This window comes from Balaenoptera acutorostrata, chromosome 6, assembly GCF_949987535.1.
Source record: "Balaenoptera acutorostrata chromosome 6, mBalAcu1.1, whole genome shotgun sequence".
NCBI lineage: Eukaryota > Metazoa > Chordata > Mammalia > Artiodactyla > Balaenopteridae > Balaenoptera > Balaenoptera acutorostrata.
Genome location: NC_080069.1, coordinates 86267360 through 86288796, shown reverse-complemented (window position 1 = coordinate 86288796; position 21437 = coordinate 86267360). Strand labels below are relative to the sequence as shown.

The window sequence follows — 21437 nt, the reverse complement described above, 5'->3', positions numbered from 1 at the left end:
CTCTTCTGGTTGCAAACATCCCCCTGACTTTCCCTAATTTAAAAAAGTAAATACCGCTCTTTTACAATATACTCATGTTGTAGATAAATTAGAATAATGAATATTTGAAATAGTGTAATTGGCCTATTAGGTAAGTACCAATTTTGTGTGAAATTTGAAATAGTTTAACTCTTGCCAAGAGTAATCAAGAATTGCATAATTTAAAGCTAGTAGGCAGTGTGTATGGCAACTGAGTTTACGTGTGTGGCTATGTGGCATGCCACTCTAGCCAGTAATCAGAAGTACAGTGGAGCTTGTAATTACACACTCTTTGATAATGGAAATTTGGATATGCCGAGTTTGGTGATTGGCTCCTGTCCTCCTGGAGCCAGTTCACATTGGTCATTTCATGAACTCTGCACTAAGTGGGTCCCACACATTACATGACTGAATTTTTTGGACCTCACTTATGAAGTTACAGCAGAGTTCTACTTGCATCTGCCATCATTTAACAGGAGGTTGTTAACCATGCTGTTATTTAAATGCACAGGAACGTCTAGAAGTGATTCAAGTGACTTTTGTATTATTTTAATTTTTAGAGTTATATTAAAATAGTTTTTCTGCTATAACAAGGTCATCTAAGCTTTCATCCAGTGGAGGCAAAACCCTAATTCTGAGAATATATTCTTGGGGAACAGAAATTAGATATAATAAAATACCATAAAGAGGCCACGTGGCCATATACCATGCTATTAATTTTGGAGAGAGTACTCTGTGAAATATTAGAGATAATTCTGAGAAAAACTTAAAAAGCATTAAAGCAGATAGGGCTTTAAGTTTGCAAGTATAATCTTATAACTGGGCATGGATAATGGAATGGGAAAAAATGCCATGGCTGCAAGATCATCAGCACTATAATGTGTCCTTAAGCTATAGAGATTGTTGATACCTGTGCTCTGAGATTGTGCCCATGACCTTCAATGTATGCCTATGAAAAATCACTCATGAATTATACATTCTTTGAATATATGATTCCTCTTTTGGATGGTCTGCAGTTACAAAAGATAAGCATTTAGCTCATTTATGTTATCTTCTTCTTCCTCCCAACTCCTCCCAGTTTGGGGTAGTTATATCATTATTTTTAAGTTTTGTTATGGTTACCCTTGTAACTTTAAATATTATGTTATGCCTCAATTTCTCATTCTGAAAACCTGAGTATCTTGACTTCTCATTATAGAAGTTGAGGGTGTCAGTGACACTATTCTTCTCTTCATATTTCCTTCATTTTGCACTTCCCACCTTCGGTCAGCTATACTTTCATATTATCAAGATTAATGTTTGTCTCTTTTTTCTGCAACATAGCCAAGATCTTCCTTACTATGTCCATTGACTGCAAGAGTTTAAAGCCAAAGTACTTACATTATTAAGACTACGTCAACATTGTGCACTGCCAAGCTAAGGAGCATGTTAGGATTGTCATTTGCTTTTCTATGAGGGCACTGTCATAACTCCTCACCTATTCAAAGGATAATGTTTTAACACCAAGTACTAGTTTTTCTCTAACAGTCTATATATTATTGAAAATCATACATATTATTCTTCTTCAAATTGGACCATAACATTCTCAGTTAGCTTTTTGTTTTTTCTGGAATTCTTAATGGCCTTTTTTTAAAAATTTTTTTATATTTATTTTTGGCTGTGTTGGGTCTTCGTTTCTGTGCGAGGGCTTTCTCTAGTTGCGGCAAGCGGGGGCCACTCTTCATTGCAGTGCGTGGGCCTCTCACTATCGTGGCCTCTCTTGTTGCGGAGCACAGGCTCCAGACGTGCAGGCTCAGTAGTTGTGGCTCACAGGCCCAGTTGCTCCGTGGCATGTGGGATCGTCCCAGACCAGGGCTTGAACCCGTGTCCCCTGCATTGGCAGGCAGATTCTCAACCACTGCGCCACCAGGGAAGCCCCTTGCCTGTCTTTTTATTGTCTAAATATATACTTTATCATAACACTCAAGTCTTTTGTTTGTTTGTTTTTATTTTTTGTTCCCTCAATCACACCATGAACTGCAGGGAGTTCTCTTCTGCCCAAGAGTCCTTACCTTTGGCGCTCTTCATTCTCCTGCTCTAAACTGGAAGACTGTGTATTATACTCTACTTCTGTGTCCAATATTAGGACCCTCGCCTTCTTCTTTCTTGGATAATATCCTCATTCTGCTGGAATACATATTCAAGTAACTTCTTAAGGAAGGAGTCTGGGAAGTAAACTTTCCAAGTGCTGGTTTATGTGAAATGTCTATATTCTACTCTTTGAATGATAGGTTGGCTGAATATAGAAATTATTTTTAAATTCAATTTCCCCTAGAATTGAAAGGACCACTCTATTATCTTGTAGCCGCCAGAGATGTTAATGAGAATTGGGCTGCTCAATTTTCATTCCTCTGTAGGTGGCCTAATTTTTCCCTCTGGAAACTTTTAGAAATTTTATTTATTCTTAGAGTTCTAAATTTTTACAATGTTGTATCCAAGTGGCTTATTTTCCCCATCTACTGTAGTTGGCCCTCAGTGGGCTCTTTTAATGTAAACACGTACGTCCTTTCCTGGGAAATTTTCTTATATAGTTTCTCTAGTAATTTCCCTTTTGCCATTTTCTCTGTTCTCATTTCCTGGATCCCATATTATTTAGCTGCTGGATTTCTTAGATTGGTTTTTATGTCTCCTCTTTTCTCTCATACTTCCCCTCTGTAGTAGAGAATGTTATTTGTATCTCAACATCTTCTTTACCACTGTCATCTTCTTTGTCCACATCAACTGATTAAAATAACAATAACTATTACTAATAACTATGTCAACCTGGAGCAGAATCTTTGTTTTTATCACTCTGAGTGCCTCATCCAGAGTCGTGCCCACCCAATTGTTGATCTAGGTAGCATCCTCTTGGAGAGTTGATGCTGAAAATGTCAGGGGATGGAATAAAAAAAGAAAAGAAAACAAACAAACAAAACTTACTGAAGTCCAGCTGTAGGTACTGCTTTCCCCTCCTCCATCAGGCTCATCATCCTCTCGGTAAAATTAAATTGGTATGGCATAATTTGTACTTCACAAAATCGTGTTGATTACTACCCAGTACCTTGTGCTCTTCTAGATGGTTGCAAATTGATTGTTTGATGATTTGTTCTTGTATCTTCCCAGGTATCCAAGATAAGCTGAATAGTCTATAATTACTACAGTTGTGCTTTTCTCTGTTAAAAAAAAGAAAAAAAAAGATACTCCATCTGCAGAGTCTACTTGTCAGGACCTTCTCCTGTCCAATCTTGCTTTTCTAAAATAAAGGCTGGTGGTCCTGCAATTACAGTTGCCAATTCCTCAAGTGCCGTTGGATGTGAGTAATCAGGCCCTGCTGATTTGAATGTACTGAGCTTTCTGAAGTGCTCTTCAATCACTTCTTTCCCCTTGTTTGCCTTTGTATCTCCAATAAGATAGCACTTAATCTGGTTTAGTTTCCTTATCATTGCTGATTAAAAGGAAAAAAAAATGCTAAAAACACCGTGAAAGCCTTTGCTATTAGTTATTTTTTAATAGATTTTGTTTAGCAGTACTTGTTAATAGTTTTGTTAATAGTTTAGTGGTTGTATTTGCATCCTATAAATTCCTTCTGGTATTCTTCCTCCCTTCCACCCCTCCCTCCCTGCTTCCTTCGTTCCCTCCCTCCCTTGCTGTTTCCTTCCTTCCTTCCTATCTCCCTCTCCTGCCCCCAACTCTCTCTTTTTCTTAAATTTTTCATAGAGGGTGAGGTAAGGAGAAGGGAGGAAACACGAAAGAGGCGAAGAGCTCCATATAACTTTATGACAGAGATATTTATTAATCACCAAATATCCATGTGCTCCCCCCAATTTTCCAGCCTCCTTATAGTTGGAGCAAGAGGCATATGGCTAGTTCTGGCCAATAGGTACTCAAGAGCCATGAGTTCCCCTTGTCCTCTTTCCTCCTGCCCAGGTGAGCTGGGAGCCACATGTTCCAGATAGTGCACCAACAAAATGCAAGTGGCCTGAGTCATCACTTTGGTAACCGAGACCCCTGAATCATCATTGGAAGGCAACAGTCCTACAGAGCCATATGACGCCCAGAGGCCCATGTGTTAAGCTGCTAAGATTTAGGGGTTTATTTTTGCAGCACCATCAACCTTATCTTCACTAATACAGTACCAATTTCTGGACCAGTCAGATTAGGTTTTGCCAAGGGAACAAATTAACCCTGAAATCTAAGTGGCTTAACATAACAAAGGCTTAATTCTTACTTGTCTGTAAGCGGTAGCTAGTCTCCAAAGAGGGCTCCCAAGGACTCTTAACTCCTGGTAGTCACACCCTTGTCCAGTCACCTCCCAGTCTGTCTCTGCACTGATCCCATGACTCACTTTAACCAAGAAAATGGAGCAGAAGCCTTAGGAAATCTTGACAGCCTCTGCATTTGAAGTCACTCATGATATAAGAAGTCTGACCATCCCACTGCCAAAGAGAGGCCATGCACAGATGGCTGGAGAATGAGACTCCACGTGGAAGAGCACTTAGGTGCCAGACCGCAGCAAAGAAGCCATCCTCAGTTCAATCCCAGTCAAGCTTTCCAAAGTCTCCAGCCCCAGCCACCATTTTGACTACAACCACATGAGACCCTAAGTGAGAAGAGCAGACGAAATGCCCAGTGGAGCTTAACCAACACACAGAAATGGAAGATAAAACAATAAATTGTTGTCTTAAGCCATTCTGTATGGGATGGCTTGCTGGGCATCAGTCGCTCACCGAAGCATGGCACACACCCCGTGTTGGCGTAAGGGGTTGAGCTCCACACAGACATTCATGGAACCATGTTGATATAGGTTCTCCCACCCTGTGTCTGCACCACTGGTGACATGTGACCTCCTTTATTGGAGTGGTGCAGTGGCAAGGGAAGAGAGGGCTGGTAGTTGCATACCAACTTTTTTTTTTTACTTATTTATTTATTTATGGCTGTGTTGGATCTTTCTTTCTGTGCGAGGGCTTTCTCTAGTTGCGGCAAGTGGGGGCCACTCTTCATCGCGGTGCGCGGGCCTTTCTCTATCGCGGCCCCTCCCGTTGCGGGGCACAGGCTCCAGACGCGCAGGCTCAGCAGTTGTGGCTCACGGGCCCAGCCGCTCCGTGGCATGTGGGATCTTCCCAGACCAGGGCTCGAACCCGTGTCCCCTGCATTGGCAGGCAGACTCTCAACCACCGTGCCACCAGGGAAGCCCCATACCAACTTTTAAATGCTTCCATCTCTGTTGCCAGTCCACTGGTGAGAAATGTGGGGGAGTAAATGGAGAGTCAATGGGCATTAAATGTCTCTGCTGCAGATCTTGCCACCTAGAATTTGTCTTTTTCTCCCCCTAGTATTTTACTTATTTATTTATTTATTTATTTTATTTATTTTATTTTTGACTGTGTTGGGTCTTCGTTGCTACGCGTGGGCTTTCTCTAGTTGTGGCGAGTGGGGGCTGCTCTTCGTTGTGGTGCGTGGGCTTCTCATAGCAGTGGCTTCTCTTGTTGCGGAGCATGGGCTCTAGGCACATGGGCTTCAGTAGTTGTGGCGCACGGGCTCTAGAGCGCAGGCTCAGTAGTTGTGGCGCACGGGCTTAGTTGCTCCACAGCATGTGGGATCTTCTCGGACCAGGGCTCGAACCCATGTCCCCTGCATTGGCAGGCGGATACTTAACCACTGCGCCACCAGGGAAGCCCCTCCCCCTAGTATTTTTTAAAATTAATTTTTATTGGAGTATAGTTGATTTACAATGTTGTGTTAGTTTCTGCTGTACAGCAAAGTGAATCAGTTATACGTAGACATATATCCACTTTTTAGATTCTTTTCCCATATAGGTCATTACAGAGTATTGAGTAGAGTTCCCTGTGCTATACAGTAGGTTCTTATTATCCCCATAGTATTATAACAAGGTTTATCCAGGAGTCATCCAACTGCCTTTCCCATAATTGTAGACAGTGGTGTGCAGGACTGGCTCATACAGCTCAGAAGAGCCCACTGAGCATGTCTTCTCCCAATTCTGCATTCGGTGATGCCATGTTGGTAGCATGAAATCAGCTATGGTGGAAATATTTACATCACAGAAATTGGCAAATGCTGTAAGTCAAGACCCTCCTACTCCCAGCCTTGGTTAAGCTGGTTGTTAAATATTTACCAGACCACTAGTTGTACAAAATCCAAAATATACCTATTATTCAGGCTGGCCCTATATTCATGCATATTCACTTACTATAGGTAGAATTTTGAAAACTCGCCATCACGGTCTTATCTTTTTATTCCACATATCAAATAATAGGCTAAACCCATAAACTGAAGATTTTTGTACAAACCTGAGTAAACTTTATTAATAATAAAAAAGATGACAATTTGAATTCAATTCTGAGAATGTAATCAGAATGTGCATATTTTTATAGTTAACTTCATTCTAGTACAGTATTGGAAATGCTGCTATAAAGTAAGTATAGAACATACCTATTTTCAGCTAGCATCAACAAGGATTTTATCATTCCAGTAATTATTGCATCTAATAACACTATCTTAGGTACTGATTTATTCTGGAAACTTCAGTATCTTTTAGAGTTTATAAAAGACTAAAATCTTTTCTTTTAAGCCTTGCTGAAAGAGTTAATTCAGCTCCCTGTTCCAGGTCACCGACTCTTCCTTTCCTAGCCTTCACCCTCTACACACACAAAGAAAGGCCATCAATAAGGTTCAAGCTTATGGGATACGAAGCAATAACATTAGAAATAGCACCTTGGAGGCCTGAAGGAGTTAACACATCTTTCAGCAGTGCCTACTTTACAGCTCTCGAGTATTTTGGACCCTGAAAACCTGATTATTTATTAAAAGTATGAGCAGAGTCCAGTTGGAGAAAAAAGCTCATTCACCAAGCAAGAAAGGATACGCTTGCAAATGACATTTGAAAATAAGATGACGAGAAACTTTTTGCTACAAACAACAAGGGATTTGAACTTAATCCACATCTAATTATGTGGCAAAATTAAGGACAAGATGGTTCCAGAATCAGGGAGACAAGTCAACTTTAAAATACTGTTTCCTGGGCAGAACCCAGTGAGACCACCTATGGATAAATTCGATGTTCACTAATTCAGAAGAAAAAGAAAGAATTCTCACTGTATCCAGAAACCAGCATATTTTCCATCACAACACTGATAATCTTATGGGAACTCTGATACCTTTTTGAGCTTTCGGGGTTATTCCATATGTTAATCAAGGTTCTTTTGTTTACAAGTATGACTGATTCTATTTTCTAAAGAAGCCCACATTAATATACATCACATGTTCTTCTCACAATGTGATGATAACATTCCTTCATTGAGAGGCAGTGGCCCTTTGAGCCTGGGTGGATCTTTGTAACTTCCTCCACAAATAGGATGAAGTGGAAATAACACCACATAACTTTGGAAGCTAGGTCATAAAAGGTGATATGGCTTCCACCTGGCCCTCTCTCCCTGAGAACTGTACCTTTGGAGCCCTGAGCCTCCAGGGGAAAATCCACCTACCTTGTAGCCACCATGATAAAGAAACCATAGATGGACAGAGAGATTTCCACATAGCTCCAGCTCTTCCAATCCCCAGCTGCTTGAGTCTTCCCAGACCAGGCATAGGTAAGAGTTTAGACAATTTCAGCCCCTGGCCTTCAAACTACCCCAGCTGAAACCAAGTTGTAGTGGAAACAAGCTGTCCATGCTAAGCCTTGCTCAGAGTGCAGATTTTTAAGCAAAATAAGTGTTCTTATTTTAAGCCACTCAGTTTTGGGGTGGTTTTTGTTACACAGCCATTGTAGCCAGAACAGCAAGTAACAGAAGCCCCTCAAGTTAGCATTATCAAAGCAGTAGAGGTTATAGTATAAAGGTTCAAGAGTAGCCAATGGCGCCCCAGAAGAAGAGGCACAGCTGGGTCTCAGGATGGTTTGAATAGGAACTAAATTAGAAAACCAGCAGAGGCCAATCAGCTACTTTGCTCCAGTGCTGTCTCTTTTTCTCCTCCTGTCCTCTTCTCCAGTCTCTTACTTCAGGGCCCTCATCTGTCTCCCTGCACATCTGCTTCCTTCTCCCTGCAGTCAGGTGTTCTGTGCTTCTGCTGCCTATGATGCAGTACACAGCTCTTGAGTTGTACGTCCTTGGTTTAAGAGACCAGCCCACGCTAACTAGCATCCTTTCATTGCAGTGATAAATTCCTGGGAGGGAGGATCTAATTGGCTGGCCTTGAGTCTGATGTCTGCTTCCAGTGCCCTCAGTCAACACGGGGAAGGACCACATGGTACCAACATGGCTGCTACTCCCAATCCCCAGCCTCCTGGGAGAATTCTTGGAAGGGGGGCTCAGAGGCTTCTACACGTAACAATAGACCTTATATAATTCTTGAGTATTGGAAGGCATTTTGGATGTTTTTAGCTGTACATAAAACTCTACCACGGACTCCCCTTTAATTTGCTTGTCGTTTGTTTACAAACCTGCTTAGCTAGGTGGATACAACCTCCTCCCCACTCCCATCCCATCCTCACGATCTGAAAGGGTGCTTCTGGATCTCTACAACAACAAAGGAAGCGGATCAGGTTGATGTGACCTCAAGGAGGCTGAACTCAATAATTAACCTTTTTTATTTCATTTTTATTTTTTGAGGCCCAATTTGTAATGTGAACTTGACTCCTTACTTTACTACCTTTTAGCCGTTAGGGCTTCTGAGCAACTAGGCCAATTAGAGATCACAGAGGCAGTCAGGGAAACTGAGGACTCTTGATGGACTTTGATAATTTCCCCCCTATTAAACATCTCCCTTTGCCAACTAACCTATGGTGTTATAAATAAGGATCGAGGTTGCCCCTGAGGGAAGGAGAGACTGCTTGGAACAGGGCCTGGCCCACAGAAAACAATGTTAAGTATTATTATTACTACTATTATTATTAGTGCTCTTAGACTATTTCAAAATAAAAGGAAAAAGCATCTCTACTTCTGCCTTTTACTATTCCATTCACTCCAACAGAACCCACTGCAATTAAGCATACATTGGTTGAATGCCTCTATGTGCCAGATCCAGGCAGAGCAAACACTGAAGGTATATTTCTGGCTGTTCCGGGTCCCCCACTGCAGAGACCTACACCCGTTGGAGGATTTCTAGGCTGGCCACATCCCTGAAAGGTTCTGTGATTCATTTCTTCCCTGGGTCACTGCTGGTGCCTTTCAAAGTTTTATACATTTCTGTCCTGAGCCAGTGCGAACCGAGGGAACTCCTCTGGCTGGGTTTCCTTATGTGGAACCTGGCCAGGGGGAGGTGAAGCAGGACGGATTTGCTCTGTGTTTGTGTTTTGCTGCAGTGGTTGTGTTATGTTTTGTTTCACCCCGGCACCAGTCGACTTTACCTAAACAGAAACACCCTGTGTAGTCTTTTGTAACACCAGTATTATTTTAAGGAAGCACAAGGAGGTGGGACAAAAGAAAATGGCCATTAATCAGAACTCCAGTCCCATGCAGCGCTCTCTACAACAAGGTGCCTTTAGAACCATCCACGTTGAACAGTTGTCTAGAGGTCATTTGTAACCACGGCGCTCAGCAGTGGACAGGACCAAAAATGATTAGTTACCTCCTTCAGGACTCACGGTCACTGTCATCTCCAGTAACTCCTGTTCTGCAGCTCACTTCTGGCACTGCATCAACAGATGAGCCAGGAACCCACTGAAATGAAATTGGTGAAAAACATAAGGGAAACATTGCTTCTAATTAGGCAAGTCTAATGCTCTAATGATTGTCAAAACCAAAAATGAAAACAAAACAAAAAAACCAAGACCCTGAAGCAGTATTTTTTCATTTATTTCTTCCCTCCCTTCCCGAACAAGCAGCTTCCTGAGACCACCTTGATATATGTTCCTCTTCCCCTTCAGACACAGAACTGGGTGCTTTTTGCAGCTTGGTTTCTCTCCTGTCCTTACCCAGGCAGGTGCACAGCTAGGGAAGGGGGCAATGAGAGCTGGGGGAAGGAGGGCTACAACTCAGCAGTGAGCAGTGGATTCACCATCCCCCTTCCCGCTGCACTGCAGCCGTGGCATGTCAGGGGTGAAGAATCTTACCCACTTGGTTACTTCCAGGCAGGGTCATCAAGTGCTTTAAAGGCATGGACTCCCAGCCAAAATGCTTGGGTTTGAATCTTGGCTCAGCCACTTACCTTGTAGTTTGACCCCTCTGTTGCCTCACCTTTCCCATATATAAAATGGGGATAATAATACTAATTACTTCTTAGACTTGTGGTGAGATTAAATGAGTTAGTACCTGTAAAACACTCAAAACAGAGCCTAGCACATATTAACCACCCAGTAAATGTTAGCTATTACTATTGTCACCTTGGAATATTTCCAAATCATAATTATGACACAACATCATTATATTATATTGTTTCCAAGCTGCATACCGTGAAACCATCAATATGCAAACATCATCTAGTCCTTTTGCTATTTTAGTTACTAAACACTTTGTTATGTGATCCAAGGTGAAACACCTTGGGCTGACTGAAGTCAGTAAAGACTAACATGAAGTTCCAGGATTCTATTTTGCCAGTAATCCTACTTCTAGGAATACTTTCCATGGGAATTTCCAGATACACAAGGACAAAGTACAAAGAAGCTCACTGCAGCATTATCTATATGGTGGAAAACTGGACACAGGCTACATGTGGAACAATCTGAGAATGATTAGGTTAGGGGCAGCAAATACTACAAGTACTACATAGCCATTAAGAGGGGTGCTTTTGATGAATTTTTATGATAAGGAAATGCTCATGAAATAAATGTTAAGCAGAAAAGCAGGCTTCAAAACTGTGTGCACCAATTTGTATGGAAACACAAAAGACCCCAAATAGCCAAAGCAATCTTGAGAAAGAAAAATGGAGCTGGAGGAATCAGGCTCCCTGACTTCAGACTATACTACAAAGCTACAGTAAGCAAGACAGTATGGTACTGGCACAGAAACAGAAATATGGATCAACGGAACAGGATAGAAAGCCCAGAGATAAACCCATGCACATATGGTCACCTTATCTTTGATAAAGGAGGCAAGAATATACAATGGAGAAAAGACAGCCTCTTCAATAAGTGGTGCTGGGAAAACTGGACAGCTACATGTAAAAGAATGAAATTAGAACACTCCCTAACACCATACACAAAAATAAACTCAAAATGGATTAAAGACCTAAATGTAAGGCCAGACACTATAAAACTCTTAGAGGAAAACATAGGCAGAACACTCCATGACATAAATCACAGCAAGATCCTTTTTGACCCACCTCCTAGAGAAATGGAAATAAAAGCAAAAATAAACAAATGGGACCTAATGAAACAAAAGCTTTTGCACAGCAAAGGAAACCATAAACAAGATAAAAAGACAACCCTCAGAATGGGAGAAAATATTTGCAAATAAAGCAACTGACAAAGGATTAATCTCTAAAATATACAAGCAGCTCATGCAGCTCAATATCAAAAAACAAACAACCCAATCCAAAAATGGGCAGAAGACCTAAACAGACATTTCTCCAGAGAAGACATATAGATTACCAACAAACACCTGAAAGGATGCTCAACATCACTAATCATTAGAGAAATGCAAATCAAAACTACAATGAGGTATCACCTCACACCAGTCAAAATGGCCATCATCAAAAAATCTACAAACAATAAATGCTGGAGAGGGTGTGGACAAAAGGGAACCCTCTTGCACTGTTGGTGGGAATGTAAATTGATACAGCCACTATGGAGAACAGTATGGAGGTTCCTCAAAAAACTAAAAATAGAACTACCATATGACCCAGCAATCCCACTACTGGGCATATACCCTGAGAAAACCATAATTCAAAAAGAGTCATGTACCAAAATATTCATTGCAGCTCTATTTACAATAGCCAGCACATGAAAGCAACCTAAGTGTCCATCAACAGATGAATGGATAAAGAAGATGTGGCACATATATACAATGGAATATTACTCAGCCATAAAAAGAAATGAAATTGAGTTATTTGTAGTGAGGTGGATGGACCTAGAGACTGTCATACAGAGTGAAGTAGGTCAGAAAGAGAAAAACAAATACCATATGCTAACATATATGGAATATGGAATCTAAAAAAAAAAAAAGGTTCTGAAGAACCTAGGGGCAGGACAATAATAAAGACGCAGACATAGAGAATGGACTTGAGGACACGGGGAGGGGGAAGGGTAAGCTGGGACGAAGTGAGAGAGTGGCATGGACATATATATACTACCAAATGTAAAATAGATAGCTAGTGGGAAGCAGCTGCATAGCACAGGGAGATCAACTCGGTGCTTTGTGTCCACCTAGAGGGGTGGGATAGGGAGGGTGGGAGGCAGACGCAAGAGGGAGGAGATATGGGGATATATGTATATGTATAGCTGATTCACTTTGTTATACAGCAGAAACTAACACACCATTGTAAAGCAATTATACTCCAATGAAGATGTTAAAAAATAAATAAAATAAAATAAAATAAAAAACCAAAAAACTGTGTGCACAATAGGATCACATGTGGTAACTATGTACGCCCATTTGCAGAGAAAGAAGTCTAGGGAAATGCATCAAGATGTTAACAGGGCTTTCCTGGTGGCGCAGTGGTTAGTAATCCGTGTGCCAATGCAGGGGACACAGGTTTGAGCCCTGGTCCGGGAGGATCCTACATGCCGCGGAGCAACTAAACCCGTGCGCCACAACTACTGAGCCTGTGCTCTAGAGCCCACGTGCCACAACTACTGAGCCCGAGTGCCACAGCTACTGAAGCCTGCGTGCCTAGAGCCCATTCTCTGCAACAAGAGAAGCCACTGCAGTGAGAAGCCCGTGCACCACAACGAAAAGTAGTCCCTGCTCACCACAACTAAAGAAAGCCCGTGTGCAGCAAAGAAGACCCAACGCAGCCAAAAAAAAATAAAAAGATGTTAACAGTGGGGTTTCCAACAGGGGAAGAACTCAGTACATGGTTTTTATTTACATTTCTTTATATTTTTTTGGTGTCTCCATGTTTTACACACAAACACAAATTATTTTTACATTTGGGGAAAACAGTAAGTCATAAAACCAAAACATTTAATAAAGCCTCTTTCAGAAGACACACAGTGGACTAACAGGAACTGAACACTTGTTTCCTAAACCCCTAGGTTTTTTTTTTTCTTTCTTAAGCCCCAAACAACACCATAGAAAGAGACAGGTGTTGCTAACCCTTCAACTTAGCTTTGCTTTGGAAAGAAAACTATGAGAAATCTCAGTTTAAAAAAAAAAAAAAAGAGAGAGAGAGAGAAGGAGGGAGGGAGGGAGGGAGGTGGGTGGGGGCAGTTAGAGAGGAGAGCAAGGGCCTCTTAGGGTAGAGGATACAACTTGGCATTGACTAATCACGACCATTTGTTTTCACAACATTGGGTAGAAACATCCTTGGCCCAAAGCAAAATGGAAGAGAGCCATCTATCAGCTCTTTAGGAAGAAGTAAAAAAAACAAAACAAAACAAAAAACTTCTGTGGTTAAAAAAAAAAAAAAAAGAAAGAAAAAGAATACTAATGCGAACAGGACATCAAACAAGTCCAAGTAGACAAGTAACAGAATTCCCATGCCTCTGCACGCAGAACCTTGCCAATAAACCACCCATTCTGAGTCCTACACCTAAGGAAAGATTACTAAGAAGAGCCCACTCTGGAAGGGCTTGGAAAACATCAGGGAATGCCAGTTTAAATTGCAGCCCACCTAACACCATTCAGCCCAGGGCGCAGGTACTGCCCTCTGCCTGGGGACCTTGCCCCTTCAGCTGTATGCTCAGGAGAAGGAGCTGTGCAGGAGCTGTGCCTTGGCCTGAGAGGCAAAATTAATAAAATTAGGATTATTTATGATGCAGGAGTGAGTTAATAATATTTTTCAAGAACCTGAAGGATTTATGTAGAGGAACTGCTGTTTTAGTAACTAAACCCTTTTGGATGGACTCCAAGACAAACCAGACTTGTCTGGCTTCCGCCCCGAGTCCCTCCACCTCTCCCAGTTTCTCCTGGCAAATAATCTCTTCTACTTCACTGGAGGGTGATGGTCAAGGAGATGACCTTCCAGGCTGCTTTATCAACCCTCGCCCCTATGTCAAAATATCTCTCAGCTTCTCTCTTTGTTCCTTCAAATCTCAAAGGAAGAATCAAGAAGGGAGGGGACGCCTTTTGCATGCCAGGAGCTGGCAGTCACATTACCTCATTTCATTCCCACAAACACTTTGTGAGGTAGTCATAATTATCCCTATTTTGCTTGTTAGGGGATAGAGGAAATTTATCCTTTTAGCAGCTGGTAGGAGGATTCCTCTTGGGGACAGAACCATCTTTGTGGGGAAATGTCTTGACCAGCCTCTTTTGGCTACAACAGGGTGTATAGGGAAATGGGTGGAGAAAGGGGGGCGGTGTACTGTGGGTTTTTCACTCAGAAAGAAGGGAGGTAGAAGCAAGAGGAGGGGAGGAGGGTTAGAAAAAGACTGTGTGGGGCACAATGTGATCCCACGCTCAGAAGTATAGCTCTTCAAGTCTCCAGTAAATTTACTCAATTCGTGAAACGCTTGTTGAAGGAGAATTTTCTGAATGGCCTTGTTGGCACAGGGTGAAACAGGAGCCCCATGTGTTTTACTTGAGATGGTGGCAGGTGGTTCCGTAAGGAAATGTTTCCTAAATCAAAGAGTAGGAAGGTCCCACTTGACATCTGAGTTACATAAAGGAGGGGTAGCCGGGGGGCGGGGTACTGAGGCTCAGAGAAGTTAATCAACTTTCCTAGGGTCATACAGCAGTGATGCATACACTAGCGGAGGCAGAATTGAACCCAGGTCTGTGTGTTCTCCAATGTCTATTTTTTTACACTATTCCACGGGATGCACTGAGATGGCTTTTCCCTCCCCAAAGCCAACTCTTCCACTGGTGTACTCCATCCACACATAGTAATAGTAGTGAATATTTATTGAGTACCTACCACACCCCAAGCATTGTTGCACGCATTAGCTCATTCGGTGTTCACCATGTCACTGTATATTTGAGAGGATAATTATTCACATTTTAAAATATGGGAACTGCTGCTTAGAGAAGGTAAGACACTGGCTCAAGCTCCCACTGCTCTAAGTGGCGAAACCAGCATTTGAACCAGACTGTTGTGTTCTCTCATCTCATCCCTTCCCACCTCCTTCAAGAATGATTCCTCTCATTAACCCATCTAATTAACCCATCCTCTCCCTACCTCACCCTGGGCTGCACCCTGGGCTGGGATCTGGTGGGGTTTGTAGAGGCCAAGCAACACTGAACTCAAAAGAGGCTCTCACGAGCTCAGGTCAAAAGTCACCGTCCACAGCTCAGGCTACTCGTATAACTCGGAGGTTGGCAAACCTTTTCTCTAAAGGGCCTATCAGTAAACATCTTCAGCTTTATGGCCTCTGGTGCCAACCACTCTGCTGTCGTGACGTGAAAGCAGCCACAGATGTAAATGAATGAGCACAGCTGTGTTCCGGTAAGACTTTACTATGGACACTGAAATTTGAGTTTCATATAGTTTGTATGCATCACAAAATACTCTTCTTCTTTTGATTTTTTTCCCCCAACCATTTAAAAAAGGCAAAAACCATTCTTAGCATGAAAGGGACAGAAAAATGGGAGACAGGCTGGATTTGGCCCGCAGGTTACAGTTAGCTGACCCCTGGTTTTACTAAACCCCCTCCTTTTAGGTTCTGCACCAGCTGGGCCTGTGTCCAGGCTGAACAGCCTCTGAGCTGCGCTTCGATCCCTTCTGCCTTAAAGCCACACAGGTTCAGTTCCCGAGCCTCTATTCATTGTTCTCTTATTAGGAGCTCTCCTCCAGTCCTACCGCTTCTCCTGCCGAACCAGAAGAGAAGAAATTGTTTGCTGTCCCTGAAGGAGGTGGCCATAAAATAAGACGAAACTGCCATCACTTAGATAACTGCCATCACTTAAATGACCCTCATGAAGCCAAGCCCCGGGGATAGGTTAAAGGAGGGTCACCCTAAGGCTACGACAAGGTTTAAGAATAATATGCTTCAAATAATATGCTTCAAATAATATGCTTCAGTCCCCTAGACTGAACATCCTAGGAGGAAATCTCTAGGCAGAGTGGAGAAGACATTGCTAAGAATCTGAGACCAAGAGAAGAATCCTAGAGTCAGAAGTAGACATGCAAAAGCCAGAGGGCAAGAGAAAGTAGGACAGGTGAAGGACAGGAATGCAACTCAGCCCAGAGCCAGGGGACAGCTTAGGTCCAGACCCAGAGAGAAGACTGAAATGCACTAAGGAAAGATTGAGAATAATAATAACTACCAATATTTATTAACCATCTGCTATGTTTCAGGCACTATATTGCTGGGTTCTTTACATATATTATCCTATTTAACCCTTTCAACACTCTAGTAAAATAGACATTTAAAAAAATCTCCTTGCATTTATTGTTCGTTTGTTTATTCATTTATTTATTTATTGTGCATCTTCCATGTAGCAGACACTGGGCTAGATGCTGAAGATATGTGAGTAAGCAAAAATAGACTTGGTACGTGCTCTCATGGAGACTATAGTCAAGTACAGGAACTGGCAACTTTTTTTCTGTAAAGGGCCAGAGTAATATTTAGGCTTTTCAAGCCATAAAGTCTGCTCTAACTACTCAGCTCTGCCACTGTAGTTCAAAAGTGGCCACAGATCATATCGAAATAAGTGGGCGTGGCTGCTTTTCAATAAAACTTTATTTACAAAAACAGGCTGCAGGCCAAAGCTGGAGATAGTTTGCTGACCCCTGGTTTAGGAGAAGAGAAACATTAAGCAAACAGTTACACAAATAACAATATTAAGTGCTATCATATAAGCTCCTCATAGTAAAAAAGCCTATGGAGGGATTTTACCTATTCAGAGAGATCAAAGATTTCCTAGAGGGGGTGGGCCTTACATCTAAATCTAGTAATTACTGAAGAGGGAGGCAAGACTATTGCAGACAGAGGACACAGTATGTGCAAAGGCCCTGTGGTAGAAGGGAGCATGACAAACACGAGCTTGAAGAAGATTTATGCAGATGGAGCAGAAAGGGTAAGATCAGGAATTTCCCTGGTGGTGCAGTAGTTAAGGATCTGCCTGCCAATGCAGGGGACAAGGGTTCGATCCCTGGTCTGGGAAGATCCCACATGCCATGGAGCAACTAAGCCCCTGCGCCACAACTACTGAGCCCGTGCGCCTAGAGCTTGTGCTCCACAACAAGAGAAGCCACAGCAATAAGAAGTCCGCACACCGCAACAAAGAGTAGCCCACTGCTCGCTGCAACTAGAGAAAGCTTGCGAGCACCACCAAAAACCCAATGCAGCCAAAAATAAATAAATAAATAAATAAAAGAGTAAGATCAGTGCATACAAGATGAGGCTGAAAAGGCAGGTAGGGGCCAGAACACATAAGATCTTATGGATCTTGTTAGGGAATTAGGTCTCTATTTAAATACAGAAACTATAGCACAGGAAGTTAAGTAACATGCTTAAGGCTGTATAGCTAGTGAAAGATGGAGCTAGAAGCATCTGTTTATCTCTAGACCCAACTTCTGTATTCTCTCTATTCACTTTGGTTTCATATATGTTTGCCTAGTGTCTTTACAAATTTCCCTTTATGAAACTCCAAAAGCTCTCAACTAAACTAAAAGGAAAGGGAATTTTGTCCACACTTAGGCTGGAAACTTAGCAAGGCCTCGACATCAGCTGCAAACCAGAGTATAAACCCGGTAGAGATGTCCTAGTTACAGAGAAGGAAGTACAAGGATTGGGGATAGCTGTGTATTCTCTTTTCATCTCTGATGTGCATGGAGTCTTATTAAATTGTTCTTTATATTCCATGTCAAATAATGGCCTTTAGAATATTGCCAGACTCCTTAAACCAGCTCTGACGTTCCTTCGTGATCTAGCCCCTGCCTACCTCTGCAGTTCTGTCATCACCACCTCGTTTGCCACTCTCCTCTCTGAGAAAACTGGATGACTTGCTCTCCCGTAAAAGCTCCACGACTCCTCTTTAATTCCATACAGTTCCTTCTGCTGGAAGAGCACATGCCTAGCCCTGACCTTTGTCTGGACACTTTCTCTTCTTTAAAAGTCAACCCAGCAATGACTGCTCAGGCCTCCAGTTCTGCAGGTAGCCTTCCTGGCCTCTTCCCCACCTACCCAGAACACCGCGCTCCTCAGCTATGCTCCCGCAGGTCCCTGTGTTAATAGCTAACATCCTAAATTACCGCTTGTGGTCAGCCTTCCCCACTGGCCTCTGTCTGACAGCAAAGAACTTATCTGAGAGGCATTTACCATTTTCTATGTAGAGGTTAACTTGTTTAACTTGCTGTTACTCCACTTGTTTCTGTCTCTTAATTATCCTCATATTTCTCCTTTCGTGTTCGTAGGATCAGCAGTTCTCAAAGTGGGATCCCTGGTCTGACAGCATCAGCATCACCTGGGAACTTGCTAGAAATGCAAATTCTCCAGCTTTGCTGCATCTCAGGAATCAGAAACTCTAGGGGGTGGGGTCCAGCAATGTGTGTTTTTAATAAGCCTCCAGGCAGTTCTGACGTGCACTAACGTCTGTGAACCACTGCCTTGTAGGAAGTTACTGCTCATTAAACTGTTGTTGATTCTCTGAGGATGGTACCCTGTTATTTTCAATCTGGAAAAGAAAAAGAGTGACTGAGGAAATCACAAAGCTTTTATTAGGCTGGTTTTTTAGAGAAGGAATTTTCTGACATGATATTTGTGACTGGTTGAGTGAAGGCTCTCCTTGGTATGCCTTTAAAAACGACTGATTCTCCTCTGGTCTGGCTCAGTCTGGCTTGGGTGTGGTCTTGCTGAAGGGCAGGGGTTTGGATGAGATAACCTCACCAGGTGCCTTCCAGGGCTCAGGTTCTCTGCTTCTAGGATATTCCATACACTACGGAAGATACACTAGTTAGGGAGCAGGGCGTTATTGCTAGGGGACTTTGGGCTTTCAACCCACAAGGAAGTATCTGCTTTTTTTTTCCGCCTCATAAGGCGAGTCTCTGCCAGTCTATAAGAGATGACCAGGACCTTTTGAGAAAGGTAATTGTTTGGTTTTAGGTCATAAAAATGAATCCTTGCTTTGTTTTCAAAGGAACATGCTCTTCATGCAACCTGTACAAACTGAATGACAAGTAGGTGAGGTCCAAGATTGGAAAGATAAAACTTCGTTTGTTGATTTTTGGCCTAGAGCTGAAACAATGGGACAAAGGAGTGGCTTGTTGGTATAAGCCCCATAAAACATAATAATATTGGTCATGTAAACAGAAGAAAATAGGAGAGGCTTAATGAGATAAATTACACTAGTCACCACAGTAGGGATTAAAATATTCTGATAAAGCAAACACTAAAAGGTCCAAAAGAAAGGATAAAGGGAAGAGTGATAACTTCAGACTGGGAAACAATGGATCCTTCTATCTTGGGCTCCTCTGACAAGAGGAGCTTTCAGAGGCTGCCTCAGCCGACTAGGAGCGCCCATTAAGATCCCACTCTTCATCCAAAAAAGAAAAAAAAAAATTCCCCTCTACTCAAACCACAGGCAGACAAAGCCAACACATTCTGTCCTTCTTTTCTTCTTTTCTTTTTTCCCCTTCACAATTGCAGAGCAATCCATTTTGCTCTGGAAGTCTGTGAAGGGAATAAAAGCATTCACAGGTTTGCAACTCTGTATTTGCCTTCTCTAGATTTGCTGGCCTGACTTCTGAAGTGTGAATCGGCCGCTGTTCTCCAGCTCAGGGGAAAACAGCCAACTTATTGATGTTTAAGATTGCCCATGCAAAGAACAAAAAAAAAAGACTGCCCACGTACCTGTATGAATGGCAACTTTTTCATAACTGTTTTCATAAGGACGTTTGAACAACTGAAGTACAGCGCATGGATTCGTGCTGTTTAAACTAATAGCACTGCCAGGTCTGGAGTCGACAGTATACGTTTGTATAGTTACCTTTATTAAAGTGTACATCTCTAACTATGAAGAAATAGAACTTTTTCAAAACTTAGAACGGGTGAACTCTCACTGGCTCACACTTCCATAAACTTCTTGGCAAGGGTGATGAGCGCAAGGTTGCCAAAAGCCAGTGAGCATTTCAAAGACAATAGAATAATAATAACAACAGCAAGCAGGCTACCAGACCCAGCTTCAGGTGAAGAGCTGACAGTACAACTGCTGGAGAGGACTCCACCTGTGCTTTTCAGGAAAATCCTTCCTGAACGTCAAAACTGAGCCTAGGTGTTTTCAAGATAAACTTTTGTTGGTGGGTTTGGTTGTTTTTAAAAGTAATGTGGGGCTTCCCTGGTGGCGCAGTGGTTGAGAATCTGCCTGCTAATGCAGGGGACACGGGTTCGAGCCCTGGTCTGGGAAGATCCCACATGCCACGGAGCGGCTGGGCCCGTGAGCCACAATTGCTGAGCCTGCGCGTCTGGAGCCTGTGCCCCGCGACGGGAGGGGCCGCGATAGAGAAGGGCCCGCGCACCGCGATGAAGAGCGGTCCCCGCACCGCGATGAAGAGTGGCCCTCGCTTGCCGCAACTGGGGAAAGCCCTCGCACGAACCGAAGACCCAACACAGCCAAAAAATAAATAAATAAATAAATAAATAAATAAGAAAAAAAAAAATCCTTAAAAGTAATGTGTATGCATTTGTTATGGAAAACATTAAAAATGCAAAGATATTAAAGAAAAAATTAAAACAGCTTGTGATCACAAAGGCCTACATAAAGTCACATTTTGGCTTATTTCTTTCTAGGCTTTTTTCTGTGCATATATATTAAGATGTACACACATACACACATACAAATACACACAAGTATTATCCAATTCAATATCATAATATGATATACTACATTCACTATTAGACAGTTACTACTGTGGAACCTATTTTTTTCACTTAACAATGATGAACATTTTCTTGCCAAAAAAATTTGAAAGCAAAGGTTGTAAATTGGTAGCCAATAAATAGATCTGATTGGCTCACAGGGTGTTCAACCACATGGAACTCAGCTGATCCTGTGAGATAGGGCCGTGCTTTCTACTTTACTGCAGTCCCCACTGCTCCCTATTGTTCTCCAACTGAGATTGTCAGTTGCTGTTTATAATTTCACTTAACACTCTTTAAAAAAAAAAGTGATAGAACTAAGAGGAAAGTGAAATAGTTCTTCTTTTCTCCATGTCTTCACTTTATATCCAGACTACTTCACTCACTTCTATTACTGCCTGGCACCCAAGTTTGGAATCCTTTTACTAAAGCATGCTTTGTAAAGGCTTTTGAAAATATAGCATTATATGACTTCCATAATTTATTGAACCAAATCACTGTTGTTGGGCATTCAAGTTGTTTCCAGTTTGTTGATATTACCAGTAATACT

The 21437-nt window shown here is 42.2% G+C and overlaps 1 protein-coding gene across 1 annotated transcript in view; it reads right to left on the bottom strand.

The window, feature by feature from the left end:
- LOC103019235 (spermatogenesis-associated protein 31D4-like) overlaps positions 1 to 21437 on the bottom strand; it is a 215289-nt gene that overhangs the window by 175821 nt on the left and 18031 nt on the right. Inside the window, exons 2-3 of the mRNA XM_057549053.1 lie at positions 9619 to 9710; positions 2977 to 3209 (exon numbers count right to left, since the gene is read on the bottom strand). The gene's annotated coding sequence lies outside the window, so the exon portion shown is untranslated. The remainder of the gene's footprint in view (positions 1 to 2976; positions 3210 to 9618; positions 9711 to 21437) is intronic.